Below are 13,778 nucleotides of genomic sequence, written 5' to 3'. Positions count from 1 at the left end.
GTGGAAGGTGGGCTTCAACCTGTGGGCTAGGCAAGCAAGAGGTCAAGTCTAGAAGACAGACCAAGGCAGCAGTGAACAGCAGTTACGGGTCTAGGCTTTGGAGTCAATCCTGGGTTTGAACGCTGACTCCACTTCTCTTGGTTTCCACCTTGTGAGCTCGGGAAAGTTGTTAAATTGCTCTGAACCTCACTTTCTGCTCTGCGAAACAGCAGTTTACACTCCCGACCTCATGTGAGGATTTAATAAGGGAGTATAAAAAAAAAAAAAAGGTCAGCTCAGTGCGAGGTCCTGTACTCAATAAGTTATTGTTGAGGCAGGCAGGAAGCAGCAAATCCTGTCATTCCAATAGCTAATAAGCATCATTCAGAGCTGGGAAGATTGGAGCCCAGAGATAAAGAATCTAGTCTCCAAGGCTAAAAAGTAAATGACGAGGGACTCATACGGAGATAAAAAAACAAAACAAAACGAAAACCCAGGCTGAAGATTGAGGTGTCCCAGGCAAAGGATCTTGTCTATCAGGCGTAGAGGGATAAGATTAGGAAGGAGTGTAGCTTGAGCCTGTTCCAACAGCTTTCTAAGGCCAGGGATCCTTCTGTGCCTCAGAGCAGGGCTGCTCACAGTGAGTGGGCAGGTATGAGCTCATCGGAGGAGCTAATAAGTACACTTGGCAAGAGCAGAGATGAGAAAGGGTGTGAAGTCAGACAGTTCATGACAACCAGGCATGGAAGGTGGTCAATAAATCGTTGTTGATAATTTACTTTCATCATTAGCACCATTGTTCCAAAGCAGGGAGATGCATGAGCCCTCATTCGATCGTGAAACCTCAAACGGGGCACAGTTGAGCATCTTATTTGCCAACATTCTGGAGAAAATGGGGTTTTCTAACCGACCCCCACGGTTTCTTTTGTGGAATCACTGGTGTGTTTTATGGAATGTTGTGCCATTTGTCATAAATCTACAGCCAACAATGTAGGAAGCGCCACCTTGGCCAGCATGGAAACCCTATTTTTGGCTGAAATGGGAGGGAGGCCAATTGAGGGCTGGCCGAATGGATCTGGTGCTTTTCCCACTCTGGAGATCTTCTCTCGCCAGCCGCCCCCTCTTACAAAAGCTGTGTCATGATTCTGCTCACAAAGACAGTGGTGACTCTGAAATTCTCCAGTTTCTTCAGACCCTTGCCTGTGCCTGTTACATTTGGGGGTTGGTTCGGGCTGGGGTTTTTTTGTTTTGTTTTCTGAGTAATGAATCTGTTTCTGAACATAAGAGCAGCAGGCATCACACGGAACGCAATGCTTCCTTGTAAAAATGTCAGTTGCAATAAAAGGAATCTGGAGCCAGCCTGGCAGCCTGGGAGCTGTTACAGGATGAAGTCAGAACCTCAGCTTGTGTCTACATGACACCAAACATCCAGTTAAAAAGTGAAAAACTCAAGCAGTCATCCAGATGTTTTGTCTGCTTGATGCCAAACATCCTGATGTTTTCAACTATCCAGATGTTTGGCATCGGGCAGACCAGCATCCCAAATCTGGAAGCACCTAGGTGTTTGTATCTTGTAGAAATAGCCTTGGACCACTGCGCAGCAAAGACCAGGAACTTGGACGTCACTTTTCCTGACTCTAGTGACTGTGAATCTCATAAGATCTTCATGAGAGTAAGGTGATTCCATTTAAAAAGTGAAAGGAGCTTGGAGTTAAACACATAGGTTAATAGGGCTTTGCCAGAGGAACTGATACAAAGAAAAGAAAAACATGGGGCACCTGGGTGGCTCAGTCGGTTAAGCATCTGCCTTCTGCTCAGGTCATGATCCCAGGGTCCTGGGATCAAGCCCCACATTGGGCTCCCTGCTCCGCAGGAAGCCTGCTTCTCCCTCTCCCGCTCCCCCTGCATGTGTTCCCACTCTCGCTGTGTCTCTCTGTCAAATAAATAAAATCTTTAAAAAAAAAAAAGAAAGAAAGAAAATAAAAAACACAACAAAGCCCACTGCAGCTCAAGTGACTTCCCAGTCTCTCTCCCAGCCCTTTTCTGTGTGCATCCTTCAAATCCCTGGGGAGGGAAAACAGGGAGCTCAGCTCAGAAGCAAGTAAAAGTTTGAATCTAATCTTGTATTAAACTGGACCCTCTGCTTCCTAAAAGTGAAGCTGACCTTCTAGACACACTTCAGAACTGTTTCCATGTTCTCATGACCAGCCTGGTCATGCTGAAGTTATTTAACCTTCAAGCTGACCTATTTCTGGATATGCCCCCTTAGTATGAATGTAAACGAGGAATGAGCTGATCTCTGTGGAGACAGAGAGAGTAAACGGGGCTTTCCTAGGACATACTGCTTTCTCTTTTCTAGACAAGCCCTCTATTTCATGCTGCTCTTCTTGATTCTGGCTCATGATCTATGCCTGCCTCTCTTCTCCCAATAATCCTGACAAATAAGAAATGAAGAAGAGAAGAAGAAAGGAAGGAAGGAGGGAGGGAAAAAAAGGTAGGAAGGAGGAAAGGAGAAAGACAGAAAGACAGAAAGAAGGCACAAGAAAGAGAGAAAGAGATCCCAAAGGTCCTGAGGACAGCATGTGCAGGCGAGTTTAAAAACAACATGAAAGGAACAATAAGAGCAACCCAATAAAAGGATGAAACACGGTCATGGGACTGCAAAGAGAATCTGAACATCTGTACTTTTTCTTATTTATAACCATGTCAGGAAAACAGGAAAAACAGTGTACAAAACCTCAAGTGGAATTTTCTTTCAGTCCCCATTTCGCTGGTGTGTTCCACTAGGAAGAAAGCAGCCATTCTGATTGTCTTCCATAGGCTTGAAATATACAATTCATCATTGTCTCATGCATCCTATGATTGTGAGTTAGTCGTTATTACTCATTGTTGTGTGGGGGAATTCCTCTTCTACCCACATCTGGACTTCTGCCTTTAGAGCAGAGCACAGAAGCAGACGTCGTCTGACCCTTTATCATTTCTGCGTTCGATGCATCCTCGTCTCTTTTAGGATGGCTCCTTGGCTATTGTTTTATAGTCGTGTTCGTTACTGGTTGATTGAATCATTTTTAAATTTTATTGTGACAGTGGTAATGGCAATGATTGTGCTCAACCAAGTTAGCTCCTCAGTACCATCGTTGTTAAATCAATCAGGAGATTAGCAATCGCTAATATACACATAATTTGGGCTCCTTAAAGGAGACAGACATCTGTTTTCCTTGGCAGCAGTCTGTTTCCAGGCTCTTACTTGATACCATGTGCGTGCCTAACTCCTGTTCACAACAATAGCTTTTATCCTTGGGAGTTGGGAGTATAGTTAATTGATGCCTTTATCTTTTCATGAAAGATGCCAGCTCACATCAAAAAAAAAAAAAAAAAAAAAAGGAGGAAAAAAAACCACAACAAAACACACTACAAAGGCTTGGCATTTTATCTGGTGGAACTAGAGAACCTCAAAGCCGGACCAAGTATTAGAGAAAAATAAAGATTGCTTTCATCCACATTGCTGCAAAAATTTTGCCTGTATCCTCTAATTTTTCCTGCCATCACTGAGAATTCAATGAGTATTCAGGTCTGAATATTAAGATCTGACTTTTGCCTTTCAGAAATGCAAGTGTCAAAACAGAACAGAGGCGGGGCCGGGTGTGTGTTTCCTGGAAGAGAAGGAGTGATGCCGGACAGCAGGGGAGGCCCATTCCACACTGTGCTGGGAGCGTGATGGGAGGCCAGCGGCCTTCTCCAGAAAGGAGTGAAGTGTGCATTGTTATAAACCCTGGAATAAAGAATCAGGTCAGTTGGTTGGTTTGTGCACGCTGCAAACTGGGACACCTGCATATTGGGAAAAGAACACGGTCACGTCCTACGTCCTAGAGACACATCAAATTCTTTCATGGGTAAATGATTCTGCTGTGCTCAAAGGTTTCTTTTATGAGAGACATTGGTGCATTAAAATTATGATTATTTACTCATTCCTTTAAAAAGTATTTATTGAGTAGGAAAACAGCATGCTGTTGACAAGGAAAACTCCAGACTAAAAACGGGATGATTGGGGTTCTGGTTCAGTTCAGCTGGAAAGATGAGATAAGCGCATGAAATATTTAAATGAATGTAAAAGACAATACACAATTAAGTACCTCAGTGGGCATTTGGTAAGATGAAATCTGTCTAAAGGAAAATAACACTATATACTTCCAAGATGTAATAGTAAGAAACACTTTTCAAAATGTGTCACCTTAATTATTTTCATTATATTCATTGTAATTATTGATACTTAGTCTCAAATCCAGGTATTTTTCTTACGTGTTCACAAAGACAAGCATCAAGATGTAGGTTTTAGATAGCCACGTCAAGAGTAGCTTAAATTACCTGTTTTCTTTCAAACTCAACAACTTACAGGTATATTTTAATAGTTATATTTTCTTTTCCATTAATTATTACAAGTCTACGAAAGGAATATAGTAATAATAAGCACTAATGTATGCATCCAGCTTCATCAAATCTTAATATTTTGCCCTATTTCTTTCACTTTATTTTATTATTTTTTTGTTTTAGAGAGAGAGAGAGAGGAGAGAGGCAGGAGAGAGAGAGAGAGGGAGAATCTTACTTAAGTAGGCTCCACGTTCAGCACGAAGCCCAACATGGAGCTCAGTCTCACAACCCTGAGATCATGACCGGAGCCAAAATCAAGAGTCAGACGCTTAACCGACTGAGCCACCCAGGTGCCCCTAAGGCAAAACCATATTCTTTATTCAGCTGAAGCCCCTTACATACCCCTCTCCTAATTCTGCTCCCTCCTTTCATCCCTCCTGGAGTTATTCTGAATTTGGTATTGCCCATGCATGTTGTTATATTTTTACATTTTATGTTCATATCCATAACTATATATTCCATGTTTTAACTTTATTTAAAAGGTATTATGATTATGCAGTTTGTTTTTTCACTGAGTATTGTGTTTTTGACATTCATCCGTGTTGATATTTGTATATGTAGCTCACTCATCTTAATGGCCATATAGGAATGCACCACAATTTCTTTAGCCCTCCTGTTCATAGACACTTGGGTTGCTTCCAAGTTTGCTATGACAAGCAGAACTCTTATGAATTGCTAAAACAAGCCTCTTTATGAAAGTGCTAGAGTTTCTCCGGGGGCAGAATTGCTGAATTATATAATATGCACATCTTTCACTTTCCTAGCTGTCCTCTAATCATCCTCCAAATAGAGCGTACTGATGTATACACCCACCAGAAGTGTATGAGAATTTCTGTTTATCCACTTCTCTGACAATGCTTGCTATCGTTAAGTGCACATTTGAAAAAGGTATTATCACTGTTTATACACGCAAAACATTTGAAATACTACTAAGAACAGATACCCCCTCGCTCTATTATTGAAAATAACCTGTTGTGAATTAGCACCGGGGCGATAAAAGAATCTGCAATGCTTTCAAGCCTTCCCACTTGAAGGGGAAATGCTACCCAACACCAATGACTGTCTTTTCCTGAGCTTCTTCAGGATGTTCATCCAAGTCATGCTCAAGTTTCAGAGCCAGAGAACATTTTAGAAATCATTTTTTCCAGCGGCATCATTTCAACGTAAAGAGACATGCTTAAAGTCACACGACTATGAAAATGATCATACTCTTCTGATTTATTTAGAGCCTACTATGCTCTGGATGCTTTACAGATATTCTTAATCCCCATGACAATAGTCAGAAACCGTCACAAAGAGTTCATTCTCCAAAACACAGTTATTGTCATATGACTACTCAGAGCAGACGCTATGCTGTTTAATCCTCACGGAACAAAATTGTACCAGAGTCCCTACTATCAAAGACAGATAATCTAGAAGGGAAGGTGACACCAGAGTATAAACTAGCATGTGATGACTCAGACCCAGGCAGGCTACTGGGAAAGGGTCTTTCTCTAGCTGGGATCATTTAGGAAAACATCCTGAAGAAACTGGTACTGGAATTGGGCATTGGAAGACAGGTAGAACTTAGATGGACATCATCTCATCTCGGATGTGCTGACTGAGCATTGCCCATGTAATGACCATGAGGTGGGCAATGAGTGGAATCCAAAAGTCTGTAACCATATCCTGCCACCAAAGTAGGTGTGTGTAGGGGTTCCGGGGGCAGGACAGATCAGACTGGAAGGGATCAAGGGGAAGGTCAGTCTGATGAACACTGCAGAAGATCTGGAGGGCCAGGCAACCAACAACTGGGGAGAATCCAACAAAACTACCTCTCAGGAGCACAGCAACAAGGCCTCCATGCCCGGGCCCCCGTGGCCACCTTTCTTACCACTCTCCCCTCCTTTGCTCGTCTGTTGGCCTCTCTTCTGTTTCTAGAACATGGCAGACTGGTGGAGCCAGTAGAATCATTCATCTGCGGTTCCCTCTGCTTGGAACAGTGACCCATTTTACAGCTGGCCAACTCATTCTCATCATACAAGTCCTACCTGAGATGCTTTCCTTTAGCATCTTATCTAAGCGAGCCTCTGCCCTCCCCTTCCTCCATCTCAGCAGCCCATTTTATTTGCTCCTGGTCTTTCTCACTTTCCAAAATTATCTTCCTTAGGGAATCTCTTGCCCCAGTGAGAGAGTGAGCATCATGAAGACAAGAAGTTGTCATTCCTACTATGTGTTTTGTGACTGGCCTCTGGCACGTAGAGGGGTTTCAAAACCATTTATTGATTGTTGAACCAATGAACCACAATATTCTAGTTTCCAAAGAGGCAGGTGGAGTATCAGAAACTGCAGAGTCTTTTGGAAAGTTGGGTCTCACAGCAATGGAGTGTATGGGCAGGCTTGTATTAAGGCGACCCTGTGTAAGATGTAGGAAGTAGGAGGTCACCATGAGGAACTCAGAAACGAACAAGTGGCATAAGTTCAAATACCAAGACTAAGGTCTAAGGTAGGCATTAGAATCAAAGCAGAAACTGAGGAGGGTGAACAGGCTAAATCAGTGCAAAGACACTTTCTACCACAGTCAGGTGTCAGGCTAGAGCTCTTTAAATCTTTCCAACCTCAGGTCAGGGGGGAAAGGATGTGTATATACCATGACCTCATCCACTGGGAGAGGCAGAGAACTCAGTCGTCCTGAAACCAGAAATATTGGCAAGAGGGAGAGTGAAGACTCCAAGCAGAAGCGACAGCAAGAGCAAGGCAGAGAGGTGATGTATCTCCAGCTTAGAACAGCGCCTGGCACATCAGAGAGCACAGAAAACTCTTGAAGGCATTGAGTCACAACTTTAGTCGGATAGTGGTATCGAGGACAGAGAGCCTGAATGTGGGCAAACTAGTTGGAAATTTATTCCAAAATCTGGTTTTAGCAATTTGGTTCCTCGCAGTAGAGCTGGGTGGGGACAGATACAGCTTGATGACTAACTGATGGTGTGCTTGGGGAGGGGATGGAGGTAGGGACGGTACAGGAAAGAGGGAAATAAATCTTACCCTGAGCTTCAGAGTCTGGGTGACTAAGTGACACAGTTACAGAGCTAGAGAAGTCCAAATGAAGAGCAAGTTTAGGGTGGGGCTGGAAGTTTCTGTGAAAATACTGGAGGTACAGGAAGGCCTGGATTCAGTAGTGATGTTTAGGAAGTGGTTGAAATGAGACTGGAGCTCTGCAGAAGCCTGGAATAAAAATATATAAAGGCACATTAGCTACTTTAGTCATTTTCAAGAATAGGCAGGCTGGGAATAGAATTAAATAGAATTGGGAAGATCAGCTGCGTAGTAAAACATAGCAGGACCCAACCTATCCAGCCTCATTATTCAGTGGCAGAATATCGGGACTCATCTCAAAAACTAAACGTGCTGGGCTTCTTTGGACAAAAGTCAATTCCTCCTAGGCCCTCTATACCTAACATCCTTTAATCTAGGCAATTTACTTTTCTTAGGAGGCAAGATTGCTAAGTGAAATATGGCAATGGCGTGAGCCTGCCCGGGTTCAAATCCTGAGTTCGCCATAAAAAATTAAAGATGGAGAAGCATGGGGGTGCCCGGGTGGCTCAGTAAGTTGAGCGTCTGTCTTCGTCTCAGGACATGATCCCAGAGTTCTGGGATCGAGCCCCATGTCGTCCGGCTCCCTGCTTGGCGGGGAGTCGGCTTCTCCCTCTCCCTCTTCCTCTGTGTGCTCGCTCATGCTCTCTCTTTCTCAAAAACAAAACAAAACAAAACAAAACTCCACCACTTAGGCATGCCGCCACTCTGTGGAGTCCTGTGCTCGACACAGTGTAGCAACACCAGAGCCCTACATTCTCACAATTGAAAAAGCCCTGGGAGAATTTCAATGCTATTGTTTTGGAGACTTCCTTTCATCCTGCCTTGAATTTGTCCCAGTTCCAGTTTTAGACAATAAATCATCAGCCTTTAAAAAGGGAGTTCCATTCAATATTGAGAAAAGGAAAAATGAATCCCTGTACGAGAGGTTGGTCCCTGACTTGGGCAAAACCTGAACTCTTTCAGGTTGGTAAACTCCACCGTGGGCTGTTTTCTCGTGTGTTTGTTTAGTTTGCTATTGTATTTTTAAAAAGTAGGTTTATTTAAAATGAGGCCATCTTTCTGTTTTGTTCATAGTTGTTGGACCATCACTAGCAATGAGGCCATGGAATTTATTTGAATTGCCATTCCTCATTATCTTTAAAAAAAAAAAAAAATGAACCCTGACAATAGTAACTTTTACAAGGATAATCTACCAGCAAACATCAGCAAGCCAGACCTACTGGCAGGCCTAGTCAATCTGTAACTGAAAACTAAAAGTGTAGCAGGAAATCCTCATACTGAAACTTGCAGGCTTATATAGCTGATGAAGCAAAAAACAAAAAGTAGGTGATAACTGCTAAGAAGTGCAACCTTGACAGTTGTCATGTCTTTGAGGATTTTCTTAACGTGTGGGCAAATCTTCATCTATTTTTGAATTCACTCTAGCCATCCAAAACAACTCTTGGCTCTGTGTTATTTTCCATCCTCTTCCAAGATAACACCTGCTAGCTATAATCAGCAGGGCTATTCCAACAAGCATTTTTTTTTTTTTTTTGCTCAGTTGTCGTTCCTAAAGTAATAGAGGGTTCAGGTTATTGTATCTTAGTGTGTCACGTGGTACTAAATCACACTCCAAGAAGAGATAACAAGATGGCCCAAGGGGGGTGGGCGTGGTGGGTGTGGACTTTGTCCCAGCCAATCTCCCTTTCTCTCCGGCGGGGCTAAATGTGTCAAGTGTAAGTGGTATAGGAAGAGGTATCAGAGCTAGGTGGGGTGGAGCAAAGGAAATAAGGGAGATGACCGTGCCATTGGCTCAAAAAGTACCCAGGCCCATCTGGTCCCACAGTCAGAAACTGGGTGCTTTCATCTTGTTTTGCCAATGGATCCCAAAGTAGCCTTGAGTGATCACACCCTCCCCACATGTCCCAGCTTTGCCTCCTCTGAAACAGAGCCTTTACCTACCTGCCAAGAGGGGAATAGGGGATTTATGAGGAAGGCCAAGTCTCCATGCTGGTCATCCCCACGGTTTTTCAGATCTGCTGACTTATTTTGTGCAGCCCTCACCTCACCCCAAGCTGACTGCTGCCCACGTACCCACAACTCTGCTGATCTCTCAGTGGCTAAAACTACCCAGAAACCATGGCTTCGGGCAGTGACGCCTTCGAAGGCATCTTCAGGAATCTAGAATGAAAGGCTAAAGACCAGGGAGAACCCAGCTGATCGTTCCGTGAAGACACATAAGCCATCGTGGAGACATGACAGGTACCAAATACACAATGACTCTTTAAAAAAAAAATGAAGTTATTTATATAGACCCGGAATCTGCTCTCAACCAGTCGCCCACCATGTACATATCTGAAGTCATGCAAGTGTGGCAATTATTAAAAGAAAGTGTTTCCAGGATTGGAGACCACTGTATTTGCACATCTGACTGAACATACAGCAGTTTTGTAGCTATTGAATTAAGAATCTGGTGTATAGGAAGATAGAAATCAGGACCTAGAAAATGTGTACCTTTGCAGCCCCTCATTGCCAGCTCACAAAGAAAGAGGCCAGGGTACTACTTGAGCGAGAGGAGGAATCTTCCCGGCTAGGGAGGTGATAGGGACCACCAGGACTTCGACGACTCTCGAGTGCCTGGCACAATAGACTGCTCAGCCTTCCGACAATCATAAGGCAAAACCAGCACGTGTACTTGCTACATGGAAACCATCCCATTTTCAGTGCCTCCAGTGCCCACCACGCTGGGACTGTCTTTGAACCAATGCGTGTTTCCTCTGTGCAGGAGCCTAGCTTAGCATTGGAGACGAGCCCAAAAGAATCACTGGGTTAGCCTGCAGAGTATTCAAGCTGGACTCCTGAGGGTCCAAGGAGCCCTTCAGAGGAGCCAGTGGGTCTTGCTTACTAACAGTAGAGAAATCTGAGGGTCCTCCCGAATATTTGCTGTATTCATAGAGATAGGGAAAGCTCTCTCAGGTAAGCTGGCTGCATCTGATCTTCTCTCGAAATGAAGACCTGGAATTAAGAACATTTGACCTTGTATGAAGCATAATGGAAAATGCTGATCTCTGCAATCCCCGTAGACACAGCACCAGCTGTATGTACCACGTTCTCCCCCACACTCGTGGAGTTCCGGACATCAACTATGTACAGCTTTTTATACGTCAGTCATACCTCAGTAAAGCAGTTGAGAGAGTAAAAAATAAATACAGTGTATTATATTCTACCTTGTAGTTTGCATACTCGTTCACCTGATTTCAGAGATCTTTAGGTTTTCTATTAACATTGTTGTAAATCTGGCTTCTTTTCTTCCCCTCACACATGTTCATCGTGGGGGGTTTTCCCCTTAGAAGATACATGTCATATTGGCCCTCAGGTCATTACTCATTTTCTATCTTTCTCTAGACCCTGATGAGGACATGATGTGATTTTTGGAGTATGTGCTTCACTTACACTTGTCAGCTGATCATTTCCTAGGTGCTTGTTGTGGAAGAGAATCCAAAGCAGGAGTTGAAGGAAATCACCCACAGTACTGTCTCTGAAACCAGCAGGAGAAAAAAGAAAAATGTTATTCTTTTGATGTCCCCAGCTACGCTAGTGTCCGTTTAAACGCTCCTTTTGCACATTAGTCCGCTGGGTGCATCTGAATGTGTGTTTAGATTATAGTGACAACAGCCATTTGTTCTGCCTACCTGTGCAGGAGGTCACAGAAGGGAGTCCATTTTGGCCTTCTAAAAGGTCAGCGTCCCCACAGGTACTTGACTGAGTAGACAATGCTATGAAGTGACATTTCGCAATAGCTAAATATTGACTTGCTCACAGCGTCCCTATTTTAGTATATGGTCATCCGTCCGTCTGCGCGGCAGCACCAGCAGGATCTTCATGATCAGCTGTGTCTCTTTGTATGTACATCTACATACGTATACATGAGGATATAAATAAACACGTGTGCCTGACTCGACCCCTGCTTTAAACACAATCCACCCTCAGTATGATGTGATTACAGGAACACTTGGAAGAGCTCCAAGTGGACCTCCACTGATATCATAAATTCCACAATTAGAGACTCATTCCTTTACTTTATGTGTCTTCCGTTATGATGCAAATAGCCACTGGGATGGTGCTAGTTAATGTTTAGAGCCATGCTCCAGTACAAACAAAGTTTTCTGCTTCTCTACTGGGAACTCGGTCTGATTTCTAGGAAAGCAGAAAAGGACAGATGGCACCGGCTGCCCCAGGGAACCCAAGATGCGGAAGAAAGGTACCCAAGGCGGGAGGGTAGGGTGGCTCCAAGACGGTTTTCACAATGATCCCTTTGCTCCAAGACGGTTTTCACAATGATCCCTTTGCTCCAAGACGGTTTTCACAATGATCCCTTTGCTCCAAGACGGTTTTCACAATGATCCCTAGGGCCAGAGAGGCGGAGCTGATTCAAAACAGACACGACCTTAACTAGTGAAACCCAAAGAGCCCTTCAGCCTCAGAAACAAGAGAGAAGGAAAAAAGAAACAGAAACGCAAATAAACAAGAGACTTACACCTCTCTTTCAGTGAACCTGTCCCCTCTCCCTCCCGCAGCTTCTGCGTTTCTCTGACCTATTCTTTTTCTTTTTTTAAAGATTTTATTTATTTATTTGAGAGAGAGAGAGAATGAGAGAGAACACATGAGAGGGGGGAGGGTCAGAGGGAGAAGCAGACTCCCTGCCGAGCAGGGAGCCCGATGCGGGACTCGATCCCGGGACTCCAGGATCATGACCTGAGCCGAAGGCAGTCGCTTAACCAACTGAGCCACCCAGGCGCCTGGTCTTTATCAGATTTCTAGGCATGATAGTACTTTTTTTTTTTTTTTTTTTTTTTTGAGAGAGAGAATGAGAGAGACAGAGAGCACATGAGAGGGGGGAGGGTCAGAGGGAGAAGCAGGCTCCCCGCCGAGCAGGGAGCCCGACGCGGGACTCGATCCAGGGACTCCAGGATCATGACCCGAGCCGAAGGCAGTCGCTCAACCGACTGAGCCACCCAGGCGCCCCTCTCTGACCTATTCTTATTTGTGGGCCCCCAACAAGACCTGGTTGCCTTTGATACGTGCACATCGGCCATGAACCACGGCCTACAGTTCCCTTGTTAGGAAAAGGAACTAATCCCCGGACTGCCAAACATTTATAAACAGATGAACGTAGAGTAAATGTTCAAAACAAGCTTGTGGAACAGCTGGAGATGGTCAAGATGGTGAAAGTGAAACCACCCCAAGCAGAAAGGATAACGGGGTGAACTAGAAGCCCCGACAGCCCCGGGCCCGGGAGCTTGGCCCCTAAAAGGCAACCCTGGCGCCCCACGCTTAGATCCGGCTGGACTCGTGTTCCCCGCACGACCCCCGGCCGGTCTCAGCAGCGGAGTGTGTACGAAGGGAAGTGAATTCGGATCTCCCTTTCGAGCCTCCCGAATCCCGCAAGGTCACCGGACACGCATCACGCCGCGGCCCCCGTGACCCAGCCCCCAGCCCTCCCCGCCCAGGCCCGTTGGCGCGCTCGGTGGGGAGACAGGACCGAGGCCTGGAAACTGCGCCGTGTCCGGGAAAAGCTGGCGACCGCGGGCCCATTGTTGTCCCCGGGTCCATTCTCCTCCTGCCAGCCTCGCTCGCTGCCCCTCACGGGTTTCTGTGAGACCAAAGAACCCAGCTGAGACCGGGACGAAGAAGAATGCAGGGAAAGGGGACAGAATACCTTGAACAAGAATAGCCTGGAAGGAGCCAAAAGTGGAAAAGGAAGTCTAATTCTGTCCTAGTCCGGGGGAAAACAGTTTTTTGCGAAATGTAAACAAATCAGGAAATCCTGGCACTTACTCCAGTTCCGATCTGGGGAAGCGCCCCGGTCCTTTCCCTAGGAGTGCGCTGCCGTTTGTGAATGAAATCCAGATTAAATTATTCATTGAGCCCTGCCAGCCCCGCAGTTTCCAGCTTTCCCTTGCCTATGGCGTCGTTGAAGCCTTAAAATAATAATAATAAAAAAACATATGCATGTTATTAACTCTCCATATTCAAATGGAAATTCAATGCTATCATAAATCTCTCTTTTCTAATGTAAATTCCTTTCTCTAGCATGAAGCTGCAGGAAGGCATTGTATCTGAGCAATCTAAACTTGAAAGAGAATTTTTGTTAAACCAGTTATGATAGGGGAAACATGTTTTTCACTGAGTCGAAAGATTAAAGTTGGTTGTAAAAAGGGGTGGGGGACTGAGGGAGAATTATTGGTTGCTCAGCTAATGATTAGATACAGAACTTCAAGGACAAATTAAGAGGCACAAAAGAGTCACGCAGATAA

General features: G+C 44.7%; 1 long non-coding RNA gene across 1 annotated transcript; it reads right to left on the bottom strand.

Moving 5' to 3' along the window:
- Nucleotides 1-9,794: 9,794 nt before the first annotated feature.
- On the bottom strand, nucleotides 9,795-12,022 carry LOC118001393. The gene is made up of 3 exons (XR_004676674.1): nucleotides 11,727-12,022; nucleotides 10,915-10,999; nucleotides 9,795-10,476 (listed from the first exon to the last, which is right to left on the bottom strand). It is a non-coding gene; the product is annotated as an uncharacterized LOC118001393 (long non-coding RNA).
- Nucleotides 12,023-13,778: the final 1,756 nt, after the last annotated feature.

This window comes from Mirounga leonina, unplaced genomic scaffold, assembly GCF_011800145.1.
Source record: "Mirounga leonina isolate KUSES-001 unplaced genomic scaffold, KU_Mleo_1.0 Mir_53, whole genome shotgun sequence".
NCBI classification, from domain to species: Eukaryota; Metazoa; Chordata; class Mammalia; order Carnivora; family Phocidae; genus Mirounga; species Mirounga leonina.
This window is presented reverse-complemented; position numbering and strand designations above follow the sequence as displayed.